General features: G+C 44.4%; 1 pseudogene; it reads left to right on the forward strand.

Moving 5' to 3' along the window:
- Positions 1-12289: 12289 nt before the first annotated feature.
- Positions 12290-15373, forward strand: LOC102385510 (annotated as a pseudogene).
- The last annotated feature ends 863 nt before the right edge of the window (positions 15374-16236 follow it).

Below are 16236 nucleotides of genomic sequence, written 5' to 3' on the forward strand. Positions count from 1 at the left end.
CCCCCCCCCCCCCCGGTTTAAAAAAACCTCAGGAAACCGCTTGTCTTCCTAGCACCTGATTTTCATTGGCTCAGCTTAACCACTCAGGGACATCACAAAACCAATACAATCCACCAACATGTGGGATCCCTCAGACTGAAATAGCAGGCCTATGCTGGCACAGCTGAGTGAGGCCTGTTGTTGCACCAGCAAGGAGCTTTTGCTGGTCTGACCTGAGATGCATTGTAGGGGGCAGGAGGAGGAGGGAGTCAGACACGCTCTGTTCACTCTGTGTCTGGCTTCTAGCTAACACTTTGAAACCTGCATTTTCACAGATTCACACACATTTTCCATCTTCAAAAATCACAATCAGATAATGATAATATGGCATCACACACATCACTAAATATATGTTTTGGCTACCCAGATATAGAAAAAAATGCCAAGCATTAACCCTGCCTGTTGGCAATTATTAGAGCTGAGCAAATTATTCAAAGTGAATAATATATTTGATATTTTTGGGTGTCTTTTGCTGCTGGTAGTTTTATGGTTCCTCAGGTTCCACATATGTTCTTTGATTTTATTCAGTGAAAATCTCTTCTAATCTAGTTTCTGGACTGACTCTAGGGAAACAGGGCTGAAAGGGACCTCCTGAATCACAGACACCCAATTTGGAGATGTGATGTGATTAGCTGCATTAGGCTGAAGTCAGGCAGAAGATAGGGAAGGGTGGCACCTCAGAGACTAAATAATTCAGAGAACCATGAGTTTTCATAGGCCACAATCTACTTTGTCAGAAGCTATGAATGGGATATTGCAGAGATGTTGCATTTTGCTGGTCCATTCATAGCATCTGACAAAGTAGGTTGTGGCCTATAAGGGCTCATAGCTCTGAACTGTTTAGTCTCTGGTGCCATTCTACCATACCTTCTTTTAGATACCCTACCTGCAAATTTGCTGCTGACCTGGACTTGGGTGGTTAAATCACTGTGGAATTGTTTCTGTTCTCTGACTAACTGGGTATGTAAGCAGCACGGGGTCAAATATTTGCATATGTCAGTTTCAACACTGGCTTCTGAGAATGCTTGCTCATGAGCCATAGAAATCCATTCCCCAGAAATATTTATGCCAGTAAAATTCAATTCTTTGACTATTTGCAGAAAGTGATCCATCAACAGATGCAACCATGGTCAAAACAAATTCATTAGCAATGTCAACGTACAAGGATGGATTATTTGCCCAGCTCAAGCATTAATAACAAGTATCAACAGATCATGGGTCAGGATGCTACTAAGGCAGCTCTTAAGATTTTAGCAAATGTGTAATGTATAGGGATAAAGGACTGCAAAGTACTAACCAAAGGCAAAACCATGGCAGAGGAAAACTCAGTCAGGCACATTCCACTGGTTCTCCAGGTCATTCCACTAAGGGGAGATCCACGAGTCGTTGTGTGTTCTAATTATTTGAACTTCTTTGCTAACACAACATTCCTCTGTTCAAAAAGGTGGTTTCTAGTGGCACAAAAAGCACCATAAAATACCCATGAGTCTCACACTTCATTGAGAGAAGCAAGCCTTTATAGAGCCTCTCCATTGCTAATGCGTATTGGAGGTGTTCCACTGAAGTTTTAATGCTTTCCCTCCACTGTTGATGGGTAAGTACCCCCCCGCTTTTCCTCCTCTGCCAGAAACTTCATGTCAGATGTGCCTCCACACAGAATGAGCAGTGATATCAGAGACTGAGGAGGGATTGGGAGAAACAGGGCACTCATAAATGGAATGGTCCTATAAGGGTCCTGGATGTATTTTTTTATAGGAACACAGAAGCACAGGGCTGGAAGTGACCTCACAAAGTCATCTAGTCCAGTCCTCTGCTCAAAACAGGATCATCCCTGACTAAACCATCCCACCCTCATAGTTAGAAAGTGCCTCCTAATCTCCAATCTATATTACCTCTGCTGTGATTTTTGCAGGTGGATTTTGTGAACCTGTGAAAAGGCAGGTTTCAAAGTGTTGGCTAGAAGGCAAACACAGAGTGGACAGAGCTTGTCTGACTCCCTCCTCTTCCTGCCGCCTACAACGCATCTCAGGTCAGACCAGCAAAAGCTCCTTGCTGGTGCAACAACAGGCCTCAATCAGCTGTGCCAGCAATAGGCCGCCCTACTTTTTTAAGATGTGAGTTTTTTGACACCGGAATCTCCTGGTGTTAAACCTTCCTTCCCCCCCCACCCCCCACTTGCATGTGCGACATGTGTGGCGCTACAAATGGGTCTGCGGCACTGCATACTGCACATCTGCGCTCATCTGGACATGCCCTAAACGTCCTGTAGTTAAGGTGCAACTCAAGCCTTAGTTCTGTGCTTCCTAATGCCTTATTTGGACCCTCTCCATAGGAGTAAATTGGATAACAGTAGTTGAAACAAAACAATCATGGACCACCCCTAGGGTACAAAACAGCCCTGAACTCCCCAGATTCATCTAGGAGAGGCTTTTCCCAGTGCATGGGGACTCCCTAATATCTCAGAACTGACCTAGCAACTCCCATTCTCTCCACTCTTCCCCCCACACTCCCTTGGTCACTCTACTCCCACAACAGCCACCATCACTTCCTAGGCCTATTGCCCTGACTTCATGACTAACCCAGGCAACTGTTGTTTATCACATACTTTGCCACGGTGACATGGCCATGCTTGGCTTGGCCTCACAAAGGGCTGAGTCTTATCTTCTTTACAACATCTCCACACAAGTAAAAACTCCCTTGGCTTCAAGTGAGTTTTTGGTTCTCCCCACTGGTTTTGCACCACAGAGCATGTAGCAGTGTACATTGAACAACTCCACTCTGTGATCCCGCTGCAAAACAAGTCATTTAGGCTGACCTAGCGTAGGATGGAATAATCTGGCTAGCGATAAAACATACTACTTAAATCAATCTTCATAAAACAATCTCTTAAGTAATCCTAATCTATATCTTAACATCTTTATTGCAAAGTGCAAACCCACCAGTCTCATCATGAATCTTTTTTTTTATCAAAACATAGTAATAGGATACTTAACAATACACAGCATGTAAATAATCATGCTTTATAATCAGTTATTATTTGTTATTATTAGAGCTGAGAGATAAAATTTCCATTAAACATTTTCTAGAATTAGCTTCTTTTTTTCTGCCCATAGGATATCCATGAGTAGATAACAGTGGGTGTGTCTGCATGTGCAGTTAATGTGCCTGAATTTTCTGAGCAGACAATTCAGGCACATTAAATTGCACCCACACACTTATCTGAATGTGTGCCCATTGGAAGCAAATTTGTTCCCAATAGGAGCAATTCAGTCTAGGGCTGCTCCTCCCCTGCTTGTCCCCTGTACAGCAGCCACAGGGAGCTCCAGGCTCCCCCAGGTGCCAGCCCTGGGCTGGCAGAGAGCACAGGAGCTGGTCCCAATGTCTGTAGAGTGGGGGAGAGCTGTTCCAGCTGCTGGGCAGCTCTCCCAGTCACATAGAGATTGGGATGGGTCCCAATCTCCAGATAGACAGCAGACAGTGTCCCACTGAGCCAGGACAACTCTCCCTGCCCCCTGTGGCCCCCTGATTCCTAGGCTGACTGGGAGCAATTTGCTTTGGGTCAGTGTCTACACATGCTCTTCAGCATATTAGTTTAATGTGCCAATATCTAGTACCTGTATCTACAGGTACTAGAAAATGGCACATTAGTTTAATCTACTGCACAGTAATTACTGTGCATGTGTAGACAGTGACATTTTACCATGCATTAGATTAGTTTAATGCGCAGTAAAGCATCTCATGTAGACGCACCCAGTTTCCCTCAGTTATTCTTCATACAAAGTGTTTGATGATTTTGTGGGTCATTTTTTATTATTTTTTGGGGTAAATCTGTGGCTTAATAAAGAACCGCTCCCCAGCTAGGTACAGACATTAAAAAAGCTCAAGATGGAATCTATCTATGTTAAGTGGTTTTCTGTAAGCAGCATAGTTTAGATCAGTAGCGACCAGAACATACATATGCCCTTTGGTACAGGGGGCAAATCTTAGATCAGGTTCCACCAGTTTTAAACCTGTCTATATGTACCAAACTTCTGTTCTGTTATGGGTATAGATCAGTTTTGTGTGTCGAACTTCTGTTCTGTTACTGGCTTAGACTAGTTTCTGATCACTTATGCTGGTAAAAGTGTAATGTCTGTACCTGGCCTCCATGAGTATTTGCTATTTGAGATGTGTGATTTAGCAGTGCTGAATCAGATACGTTACACCAAGCACTGTTGTCGTGTATTGTGCAGGCACCTCTAACACGTCTATCTGCAGTTTCACATTTAAAATTCATTTTCTGCAAATGTTTGTGCATTGCATTTTAGAACATAGCTTCTGCAGAATCATGTGGAAGTAAAACACTTATCAAGGAAGTGCTGACAGAAAGCAAACACCAAAAAGGACTCTAGCATGATGCAATTCATTTCAAAGTATAAAAAAGATATTTGCTGGAAATGGCTTGCATTCTTTGCCTAGCTCAGGTTATTGTTAGGAACTATAATTGATATTACTGTCTGAGGTTATCTCATCTGATTGTATCAGCAAAGTATGGTATCACTCACTAATTACTTTTAACTTGATTTTAGCAGGAGGTCAGTGGATGTTAAAGAACAGAGTCTTTTAAAATAGAGAAAAATGCTGTCTAATTAAACTCCAGACTACAGATCAGCCAAAACTCAAAGGCTGATTTCAAGCAAGCACACTTTACCATTAAACATGTAGAAATTCAAATCATGCTTCTCACACATCTTAACCATGGAAGCAGCATTTTTCAAAAAAATCATTTTGTTACCCTAATGAGCACTGAAATCATAAAATAGTTGCCTGCCTGGAGTTCACTCACCACCTGCTTTTCCTTGTTTTGTTTTCTAGCTACTAATTACTGAGTGGAGTCAATTCCTAATGAGGCAGTTTGATTTCCTGTTTTTCATACTTCTTGAGCCACTTAAAGAGCCAGTCCAACATAAAAGGAACCCTTTTCTAAACAGATTTTAAATTAATTATAAAAACCTTGGTGGTTGTTTTTTGTGTGTGCGTGCATGTGCATCTGTGTGTGTGTGTGTGTGTGTGTGTGTGTGTGTGTGTGTGTGTGTCTGAGTTTGCCATATCTGTGTTTCTCATTTAATACTTCCACAAGAAGCAAAGCCCTCTCCTCCCCCTCTTCCCCACCACTTTTTTTTTCTCAACAATGCAAACTGGAAATTCTTGTTCAGGAAATTGTAGCCAAAGAAACACTGTGTCTGGGGCTGAGGAGGAAGGAGTGATGATGTCATAAATAACTGGACTGTGAGAAAAGATGGAGCATAAATAAGGAGGGAAATATTCTGACGTCTTTTTTAAAAGCTGGCAGATAAACACTTTCCAACAGTACATACTAGCTTCCAAGGGGATTCATAGGAAGGACAGCGTGTGATGCCTACTGGACAATGCCAGTGAAATCCTTAGGCTCTATCTTAATGCCGGTTAATATAGGCAACTCCCACTTAATTTATATTGCAATAGTCAGAAGAAGAATGTCTGCAGCACAGTAGGTCCTCTGTGTTCCTTTAAATAAATGATGACTTAGTTTACTTGTATTCTTTTAACCCATTCTTTTGTTACTTCCTATCATACTATTGTGTAGTGCCCACTACTCCCTCAAGTTCCCTTCCAGCTTTGAGTTGTAAGTCCTGGTTCAAACTTGCACTCCATGCACTCAGGGCCTGTATGTGGTCTGTGGCTGGTACTCCTGCCTAGCTGAGTGATGATAGGAATGCAAGTCAGCACTGGTACCAGTGTGGCGTACAACTCTGAGTCTTTTATTTTCACTTCTCTGGAGCTGATTCTTCAGTAAAATTGAACCTACAATGTATGTCATCATTTACACAGGTGCAAACTGGGCTGGCAAACTAGAAACCTCTTACACTGCAAGAAAAATTTGTACACTATATGCACAGGGCGAAAAGACTTCATGAAGTCTGAATCTGTGGGGATTCAGGTCTCCTGCATTTCATTTTCTCCATCTGTAATATTCCAGAGCTTGGTTCGCACTAGCATCCAAACTCGGCTCAGCAGAAGAGAACATTTGCAGCCTGGGTATGCGTCAGAGCAGCCATGGGGTGATTAAATGGATGCCATTGGTATGAGATCCCTAAGAGCTTCTCCCCACCTCACCTGTGCCCCTCCACACTCTCCCCAGTGCACCTCCAGCACTAGGTTTAGGTGGCTGATGCAGAAGCTGGCCCCTCCAATTTCACAGAAGTGAGAGACAGCTCTGCATTGTCTGAGCAGTGCCAAAAGACTGAAGCAGTCTTAAGACTCTGGCCCATGATTATTTCTTTCAATGACAACAGGTCAAAGGCAACCCAATCAAGAAGCAGAGTTTCACTGTGCCGGGCCATTCTCTACACATGCAATAGAAAGACATTCCCGGTTGAGAGAGCTTATACTCTACATCATTACGGTCACACCAGTGTCAGATCCTGGAGTCCTTACATCAGCGCGGACTACATGTTTGGTGTGCAGACTACGAGAACAGTCACTGAAAGAACTTCTGTCGGAAACACACAAAATGCCAGTGCATACTATACCTCCAAAATTAAATGGTGCCTCATCCAGGGAGGGCTGCATTCCAACCCCACCCAAATCATAAAGCTGAGAAAACTTCAATGAGCTCTAACTTCTGGATTATTATTATTATTATGACAGGGTTTTCCTCTCAGGATTCAGACTCTCTCTAAATGGTGGGAAAAATGGTTTTAAACAACCTCCAGTCTCCACATGACAAAGTGACTGCCTATTGCTACAGTCATCTGAACAGAATAGACGGAATAAGCTATTGTCTGTGCTCAGGACTCAGCTACTGCCATGGCACTTGATTGGTCCAGGATGTAGAAGAACAAAAAGGTCATTGAATAAAAGAAGAACAATACTTTTCATGAAACAAATGAGCATTTGCTAATTTATAACATGTTTGGTTTGGGTATCATATACATCAAAATGATGTAATTAGTAAATGTCGTTTTCTGGAGTGGGAGAGATCAGCAAACCCTTTAATTATGGGAATTTCCTGCCCTCAGAATGGAGTCTCTGGACTGATGGGATATCACAGAGATGCTGCATTTTGCTAATAATTAGAATGCCTCTGAAGCACCACCACAGATCCTGACCCCAAGAGCAGGGGGGGCCACCGCAGCAACAGGGCAAGGTTCACTCACTGGTGACAGGAGCCTTAGTGCAAAAATAAGTTATTATTGGAGGATTAAGGCAAGAAACATGCTAGGACTGGCTCAGGGGAAGGACACTCTTGCACATTCCATACATGATGCTTGCATGTTCTTTTCATGTGTACTGAGTATTTGGGTCTGAAATGTGCAAATGGCCCCAGTATTTCTACTAAAGTAACCCAAACACCCAAATCTGAACGTCCCCATATTCAGTGGAAGTGCATCTCAGAGTCAACACCCAGAAGCTAGTCCTTCACTGTGTGACAAACAGTATCAAAAGCCCAGATCCAAAACACCTGAGCTTTGAGGATATTTTGATTTATATCCTAATTGTGCAGCTTGTGCATAGATCTTCTGAAAATATGAACCCCTGGGAATGGTTCTCAGAAGGAGACCCTTGGACACCTAAATTAAGGCTGTGTCAAACTAACTGGGAACACTAAGAATGACCTCTTAACCCAAACCTTCACCCTTTTCTACAAACAAATATGAAATATACCTTACCAAGGCTCTGAGTCTTGGATATCTACAACACATGTGCATGCATGTACACACACACACACACACACACAGAGTCTCTCATTGACACACACCTGTGAGCTTCAAGGACTATAAAGGTGAAATGTTCTGAAAAAGCTTCTTTTATGATCTTCAAAACACTTGAAACCAACAAATACAGGCTCATGACTCCACCGCCAGATTCAGAGGAACTGGGAACACAGAGAAATTGTGTTCCACTTCTTGGCTTTTCTTTGATAAAATAGTCTTGAAAACATAAACTGAATGGTAAACTGATCCAAACCCATCATTGGAGGCAGCATCTGGTCTCCACTTGTACAGCAGGAGGCTGGGAGGACCTGAAGGCCACACACACATAGGCATTTTCTGTGTAATATGTGCTATTTACAGATGGGAATTATCGTACGACCCTTCCCCCTCCCCTAAGCCAGTCCAAGTTCTACTGCTGTGACAGTGATAGGCAGGAATAATTTGTCTGTGAAGGATGGGAGTCTCAGCAAAGATACTGGTCCATAGGTCTATGAGAAATGAGAGTCTCAGGCCTGCTTGGGCAGCCCCAGGAGGTTCTGGTAGTGCTTGACAGATCATCTGCAAGAGTATTTTTCTGGGAAGGAAAGGTGTAAGCATTCCCTTGAATTTGTGTTTTGTACCCCCCTGTCTGTCACTAAGGACCCTGCATTAAGCTGATCTGTCCTCCTGGAGTAGGAACTCTGTCTGCAGGCTGAGGCCACCATGCCAGGACTGGCCAAGGACTTTCTCGAAAGCAGTTCAAAGTGTTCCCTGCAGTAGAAAGCTTCTGCTCTGTCTCAAGTAGCTCTGACCTACAGAGAAGGAAAGTGACAATGCCATACAGAAAAACTATTTCTCATGCAAAAAAATCAATAAACAGGTTTATGAAAAGAAATCGTTCTGGCAATGACCAAAACAGTCTCTGAACTGTGGGATAAATAAATTATGTAAGTCCATGTTTCTTCCTTTGCAGGAATTACTCCAATGCATGTGAAACAACATGATTTGGAAAAACTTGCTTGCTCATTTCTGCTCCAACTTTGTTCTCTGCGGCAAATTTCAGCTTTGCAGGAGTTTCATCTCTGTGTTAGTAGAGGAAAGACACTTCTAAATGTGACATTCTTCTCCCCAGGAAATACCCTTCCACTCACTGCAGGCTCGGAAAGGAAAAGACTCCAGTGCAGATCATTTAATTCACACCCCTTGCTTTCCTTTGCTTTAATTTGCCCTTTTAAGAATCCCTTCTGCTGCCAATTTTTCTATCTTTTATGAAGCCAAATCCAGCAATTTCCACATTTGTAAACAGCTCCAATGGAAATCTGCTAAATGAATGACCTTGAGGCACCTAATCATATTCTGATAGCCACTGATTCAGCAAGGTATTTAAACACATGCCTAACTTTGAGACCTTTAGGAGAACATATTAGCCAATGCACTGTTTTTTTCCCCATAAAACACAATGAGCTCTTTAACTGAGATCCTTTTACCATCTGATACTGGGAAGTTCAACTTCTCAACTAGCTCTAGGTCCAGCCTCTGGTCTTTTTGAAGCTGTCCTGGCTTTGTGTATTATGTCTTTAAGTTTCTCAGAAGGCACAGAAAGCAGTTGTTTTGTTCTCAGAGTGCACGTTTACATGAGATGTTTATTGCACATTAGCCAAATAACATTGTGCAATAGCATGTCATGGCAAAAACCATCTTAATAGCCTATTGCACAGTATAATTAGGCTACTGCACAGTAAGTGTCACTAAATAACCGTGTGCCAGTGCTACTGCATAGTAAATTTAGGTACTGCATATTTAGTTAGTACTTTATTAAGGAAGTACTAAACTAAATGCACAATATCTAAGGCCCATTAATGAAAGCATAGACATGCCCACTGTTAGTCACTGAAGCCTTCGGACTACAGATGCGTTAAAGAATGAAAGTGGAGGGAATACAAGAGTTTAGAGGGGATGAAGGAATAAGTGGGGATATTGCTGCCAAATTGTGGGGCTCCCCTGTGCTACAGGGAAGTGAAGGCGAGCTGAGGTGGGAAGGGGGCACCTGGTAGAGGGAGCCTTGCCTACTAGACCAGTGATTCTCAACCAAGGTGCTGCAGCACCCTTAGGTGCCTTGAGGTCCTTTCAAGGGTGCCACATAGGGGGTACACAAAGTTAGCACTGTTAGGTATGCAAAAGCGATTCAAAAGATGAACCCAGCGATTTAAAATAGGAATCCATAGTGTTTAACACATTCTGACCCATTGTGGCCTTCCTGAGCCCTTTGCAATAGAAGAATTGAACTACTGCTTTTCTCTAGTTAAAAAAAACAAATAAAAGCTAAGATCTGGTATTTTCTGAAGAATGCCTGGAGTATAAAACAGTTGAGAACCACTGCACTAGACAAACCTCCTGTGGCTCTTTGGCAAAAGGAGACTTCCTGTTAGGGCCATTGCTGCATCTCCCCTCCTTCACAGGCTGATGGATTACCTATCAGTGCATTACACACTACCCAGCCTAGGAACAGGGCACAGTCTCTAGCTTCCTTCAAGCAAGCACCCACAATGCATACATTTAATTCCTAGTCTAAGTCACACTCAGACACCCTGGACTTGACTATTACCTTGGCTTGCAGTAAGAACACATTGTCTGTCATGGGGAAAATGTATCTGTCATTTCTATAATTTCATCCCCCTGAGGCTGAGTTTAAACTGTCACATTTGCTTGTGAAATCAGGAACATTGAATGTGGGACATGAAAGGTAGCCTGCTGCAAATAGTCTGTGATTGTATGTGGACATTTTGAGGTCTGGATGGGAAGGCAGGCAGATATAGGTCATTCTGTGTGGTAATGAAGACTACTGCAGTGGCAATTTCCTTGAATTTCTGTGACTGGATCAATGGGAAGTGCACCTGAACAACTTTAAAGTAACAACAATTTTCATGAGGAAATATATAATTTAGCCTCATGTGAAGAATGTATTACACTGGCTCCCTTTGTTTAAATGAATCTTCCTTATGTAGGAATATGCATCATTTCAGACTCTGACATGTCCATTAACTGTAGTTCTCCAAAACCAAGACTTTTCTTTAGCAGGGTGTCTGGTTATGCAAAATGATCTGCTCACAGGGGCATCTTACCAAGTCATTGTGATAAATGAAATAGAACTGGAGCAACAACAAATGGGAACAAGTAAAAGGAAGGAGGGGGGAAAGAATGGGAGAATGGACAGACTGGGTGGGCACATAGGAGGAGTGGAAAAGGAGAACAAGTCAAAGAGAATGCCATTAGGAGGGGAAGGAACAGCCAGGAGAGAGAGGGCAACAGGAAAGATCAAGGAAGAGCGCCCATGGGGAGCAAGTGAGGTAAAGCCAGGGGTAAAAACAAAACAGAGGAAGAGGAAAGAGAGGAAAGGGCAACAGACCCAGGCGGGAAAAGGGATGGAACAACAGAACAGAGGAAAGAGACAATGGGCCAAGGTGGAAGCAGAACAGAATAGGGATGATGCTATTCTGCCTTCTCAAATATAAGGATAATTTTGCAAGGAGAAAAGTGCAGTCACAGGAGCACAGAAAACAAGCTAGACATGAAGGAGGAGAAAGAAAGGGAAGTGTGGGAAACAGAGAAGCAATGGGAGACAATAAGAGGAGGAGACTGGAATGAAGACAAAATGAAAGCAACAGCAATATAAGGCATGGCAGCCAGAGCACTATGGTGTAGTGACATTTATTTATATACACTTCTCCCTCCCTGCATTTAACTATGTTCTTCTGGAACAAGTTGTATTCATTTGGGACAAAGGGTGGGAGGTGATGAAAGAATGGATTACAGATGGGAAGAGGACGTGGGCCAGCTTGCTGCTTTATACTGGGTGTGTAATTAGGTTAATGTCAAGGCAGATATTTTAAATCCTCTGCATCACAACAGCAGGTATATATCTATCCGTCTATTTATATGGTTTTCAATCTATGTATAGATAGAAAACTAATTATATTTAGCCTAGAGAAAAGGAGCTTAATGGGAGACATGACAGCACTTTTCAAATATCTGAAAGGTTTCCATGAAGAAAGAGGAGAAAAATTGTTCTCCTTTGCCATAGAGGGCAGGACATAAGGCAATGGACTGCAGCAATTCAGATTTATGGTTGATCAGATCTCAGAAAAAGCTCCCTAACTGTAAGATCAGTAGGACAATGGAACAAGCTGCCCAGGGAAGTGTGGAGTCGCCTTTACTGGAGGTTTTCAAAAAAAACCTGGACAGACATCAGTCTGGCATAGTTTAGGAACAGTGAACCCTGCATCTGTTCAGGAGGTTGGAAAAGACAACCCTTCAAGTCCCTTCCAGCACATATTTCCCCTGCACAATATTTGGCAACACCACTAGGATGGTGTGAAATATGTGCTTTGTGGAAACATTCAGCCTTGTAGCTGATGAGGCCCTTTTGAAACACATATGGGAGCAGAAGCTCCAGGAATTCCCATCCATGAAAAAACCCTGAGCAGGAACTCAGGAGACCTGATTATATTCCTGGCTCTCATGAGCTGGCTCCCAGTATGCCTCACAGCACCAGCTATATAACTGGCATCCGGCCGGCCAGACACTCCCCATTCATTGGTCCCCGCTGGCAGACCAGAATCTTTTTCTTCTCCATTGATGTCACCGTTAACCAGCAAAATTGCTTCCTGCAGCAGCACCACTATGCCCAGGTACTCCAGCAATGGGGACCAAGGGTTAGAGCCCCTCGCTTTGGTGGAAGTAGAGGTGGCCTACTAACCAGGAAGAAGTTTGGAAACCCCGGGGAGAAACTTACCAAAAAGAAATGGAACTTGGATGAATTGCCCAAATTTGAGAATAATTTTTATCAAGAACATCCCAATGTAGCTAGGCATGTTATACAAAAAACATAAATACCAGCTTGATGTTAGATAAATAACATGGAAGTAGACTTTTGCCTATTGCTTTTAATCTTATGTATTTTCTTGAGTTTTGCTCTGCCTTAAGAAACTCCATTTTGTATTGGTCTGTAGCTTGACATAAGTGCTGAACCTTTTACTCTTTTGCTGTATGGGTGAGAGTGTGTTTGTGGAAAAGGAACACATCAGCTGGTGACTGGCTGAAGAACGCAGACAGATAAAAGACCAAACAAGAAAAATCCGCCCTAGAACAGCGAGAGAACAACGGCAATCAACCTTCAAGAAAGAACACAGTGATAATCCAGCAAAAGCCCAGAGGACTGGGTGAACTAACAAGGCTATAAAAGATGAGGCAAGACATATCGATTTTGGGTCTTGTTCTGCATGTCATCCTGGAGCATCAGTTCGTTTAACAAGATGAACCGGCAAGAGCCTGGCTCCCACTCAGATCAACTTGGCTGGCCATTAAGCTGATCTGAGCACCAATAAGACTGGTAATGTATACCAGCACAGAACAGAAACTGATGTATGAATGTGCAGGGGTGTGTGTGTGTGTGTGTGTGTGTATGTGTGTGTATGTGTGTGTGTGTGTGTGTCGCTGATAGGTGTTGTATGGCTTTGGCCCTTTCTTGGTTGGTGCCCTCCTCCCTAGCGACGTCAGAGTGAGACCACACCTTAGGGCCTCCTAGATGGTTCTGAGCACTGCCCCTACTTTCCTGCCATGACTTTGATGTTGATAGATGGGGGAGGCAGTTCCCTGTAGGTGGTCCCAGCGGGGTTGCAGACCTGGGTCTTTCTTCATGGGGCTCCAAAACCTTCCCTTTACCCCACCCTAACTACATCCACAGCCTGGGAGAGCTCAGCCTCCTTGTACTTTACCCTGGTGTGATCTCCCCTCACCCACGAGGCTCACCCTGAGCGGGGTAGGGTGTCCGGCCATTAATCACCATGGGACTGATCCTTAATCTTCAGGTCAACCCACGGACAAACTAAGCACACCCCAGCCTGGGGTGACAATAACTCAAAAGGTCCTTCACTCCCTGTGAAGGCATTAGCAGTCTACTGATGGAGTACAGGGGACTCCGGCTCCCCGGACCCTTCTGCCTCCCTGGGGAGAGAAAGAGACTCGACATTGATCCCTCCGTTTACTCTTTCCAGGGGGCCCGCAGGTTGGGAGCTGGTCAATCCTGTTCCCACCAATGGGTGGGAGTTGCCCCTTTCCTGCCAGGTTCTGGGCCAGTTGCTGCCTGCTCCTCTTCCTTCACTCATCTGCCCACCAAGTCTTGGTGTCACTCACTGCCCTTCCCCACCAGGGTATTTGGCTGCTCCCACAGAGCCTGATCTTCGTCTGCGAGTGTGGGGACAACGTTCCTCTCCCTGCTGCGCCTCTCTGGCCAACTCCAGCTCCTTGAGCTCCACCCTGGGGTTTTTTCTGCTGAGCTGCCCTGTCAGACACTGGGGCTTCTCGCCCTGAGCCCCGCTCCTCCGCTCCTACCCGGCTTCACCACCTGTGGCTCCCCACTGGCGTCCTGCTTCTCCCTGACAGCGTTCTGCTCCTCTCCACTTGACTCCACCATCCAGGGCTCTCCGCTGGCATCCTGACCTTGCTTGCTGGCATCCCGCTGCTCCTCTGTCGGCTCCCTGGCCCGCCTCATGCCAGCAGCCTCCATCTCTCCTTCCCAGCAGCTGGGTGTCTCCCCAGCTGCCTTTTGAGCAACCCATGCTGCTCCCAGGCTCCACCCCCGCAGATCGCCAATCCGCAGGATCAGGCAGCTGCGGAGCCATCGAGCCTGCATCGGCATCTTCCCCCAGCTGCTGCTCATCCTGGCCCCTGTGGTAAGTATTGGGGCTCATCAAGTGATACATGCTGGGAGGGGGGCTTCTGTCTCCCCTCCCACAGTGTGTACTTGTATTAAGCACTTAATCAATAAATGCAGCATCTTGCCTTCTCCTCCCTCATAAGGTCTTGCTTGTGATTTGAGCAATTGGCAATTTATGTAACAGGCGTACTGCACAAGAAGTTGAACAATACAGAGTAAGCAAAGAAATTACAGTTAAGGACCATACCTATCCAAAATGGCTCATAAACTTTTATGAAGCTAACTTTCCTGCAAATGTTATGGAGGTAAATCAGAGGCAGAATTTTTCTGAACCAACTACTATTCAAGCCCAGGGATGACCTGTTGCCTTGACTGGATTGGATATGGTTGGAGTAGCACAGACTGGATCAGGGAAAACACGGTCTTACTTGTTCCCTGCCATACTGCATATAAATCATCAGCCATTCCTAAAGCATGGAGATGGACCTATTTGTTTTGTTCTGGCACCAATTCAAGAACTGGCTCAACAAGAGCAGCAAGTGGCTGCTGAATATAGTAGAGCATGTCGTTTGAAGTCCAAGTGTATTTATGGTGGTGTTTCAAAAGGACCACAGATCCATGACTTGGAAAGAGGTATGGTGATTATGATGCCTGAAAGGCTCATAGACTTCTTAGAAACTGGGAAGATCAATCTCAGGAAGTGTACTTACCTTGTGCTTGATGAAGCTGACAGAATGCTTGACATGGGATTTGAATCTCAGTCAGAAAAATTGTAGATCAGATAAGACCTGATAGGCAAAACCTGATGTGGAGTGCAACATGGCCCAAAGAAGTCAGGCAGCTTGCTGAAGACTTCTTGAAGGAATATGTACATCCCTGGCTCTGTCACTGGTTTATAGATTGACCTTAGCCAACTATCTCCACTTTTCTGAGACCCAGTTTCTTCATCTATAAAAAGGAACGATAACATTGACCTCCCTTGAAAAGTTCTTTGAAGTCTGCAGATGACTAATGCTATAGAAGAGCTAGGCACAACCTTTGGGTATCCCAAGAATACAAGCCCTAAACATGTGTGTGTGTTTGTGTGCATGTGTTTATTTTGATCCCTGTCACTTACTCCCCATTCCAGGTAGGAACAGGGGATAACTTGAGGTTAGCCACCTAGGCCTCGTGGGATAGGACAGGGCCTTTAAAAATACTGAAGTGTTGAACAGAAATTTCTCATGGCCAAACAATTACTGTTGCAAACTGTAGGATCTGGGGCCATTATTAAAGGATACTGTGGGGGCTGAGGAGGGATCGAGGACCAGGAATCCTCGGGAACGCTAGCTGGGGTTGTGGCTGCGATCCCGTGACGGGAAGATGGGTACTCTCTATCACTGGAGCGGAATTAGGCACAGATGAGACACGTATCAATTGGAAAAAACAGAGATGGCTTTACTTACACTGTAGAGTCATATACAGCTCAGGCAATCGTAGTTGCAACAATTCTAATCTCTAGTCACTAATCGAGGAGCTCTTGTAGACCGGGTAGCTCGGGTCTAACTCGGGCATGCAACACGGAGGATACGTCGCAAGGCTTTGTCGACGGGGAGTCGTTGGCAGGTGATCAAGCTGCCGGAGTTCCACTCCAGGGGGAATCGCGGAGTTCTCCAACTAGGGTGGAAACGCCCCTAACCTTTTATACGGCTAGCGAGCCAATTGCCAGCCACCACGTGGGAATAATTTAACATCGGCCAATCGTGTTATGCAAATCTGCATTTCCTC

This window comes from Alligator sinensis, unplaced genomic scaffold (assembly GCF_000455745.1).
Source record: "Alligator sinensis unplaced genomic scaffold, ASM45574v1 scaffold108_1, whole genome shotgun sequence".
Classification (NCBI taxonomy): Eukaryota; Metazoa; Chordata; order Crocodylia; family Alligatoridae; genus Alligator; species Alligator sinensis.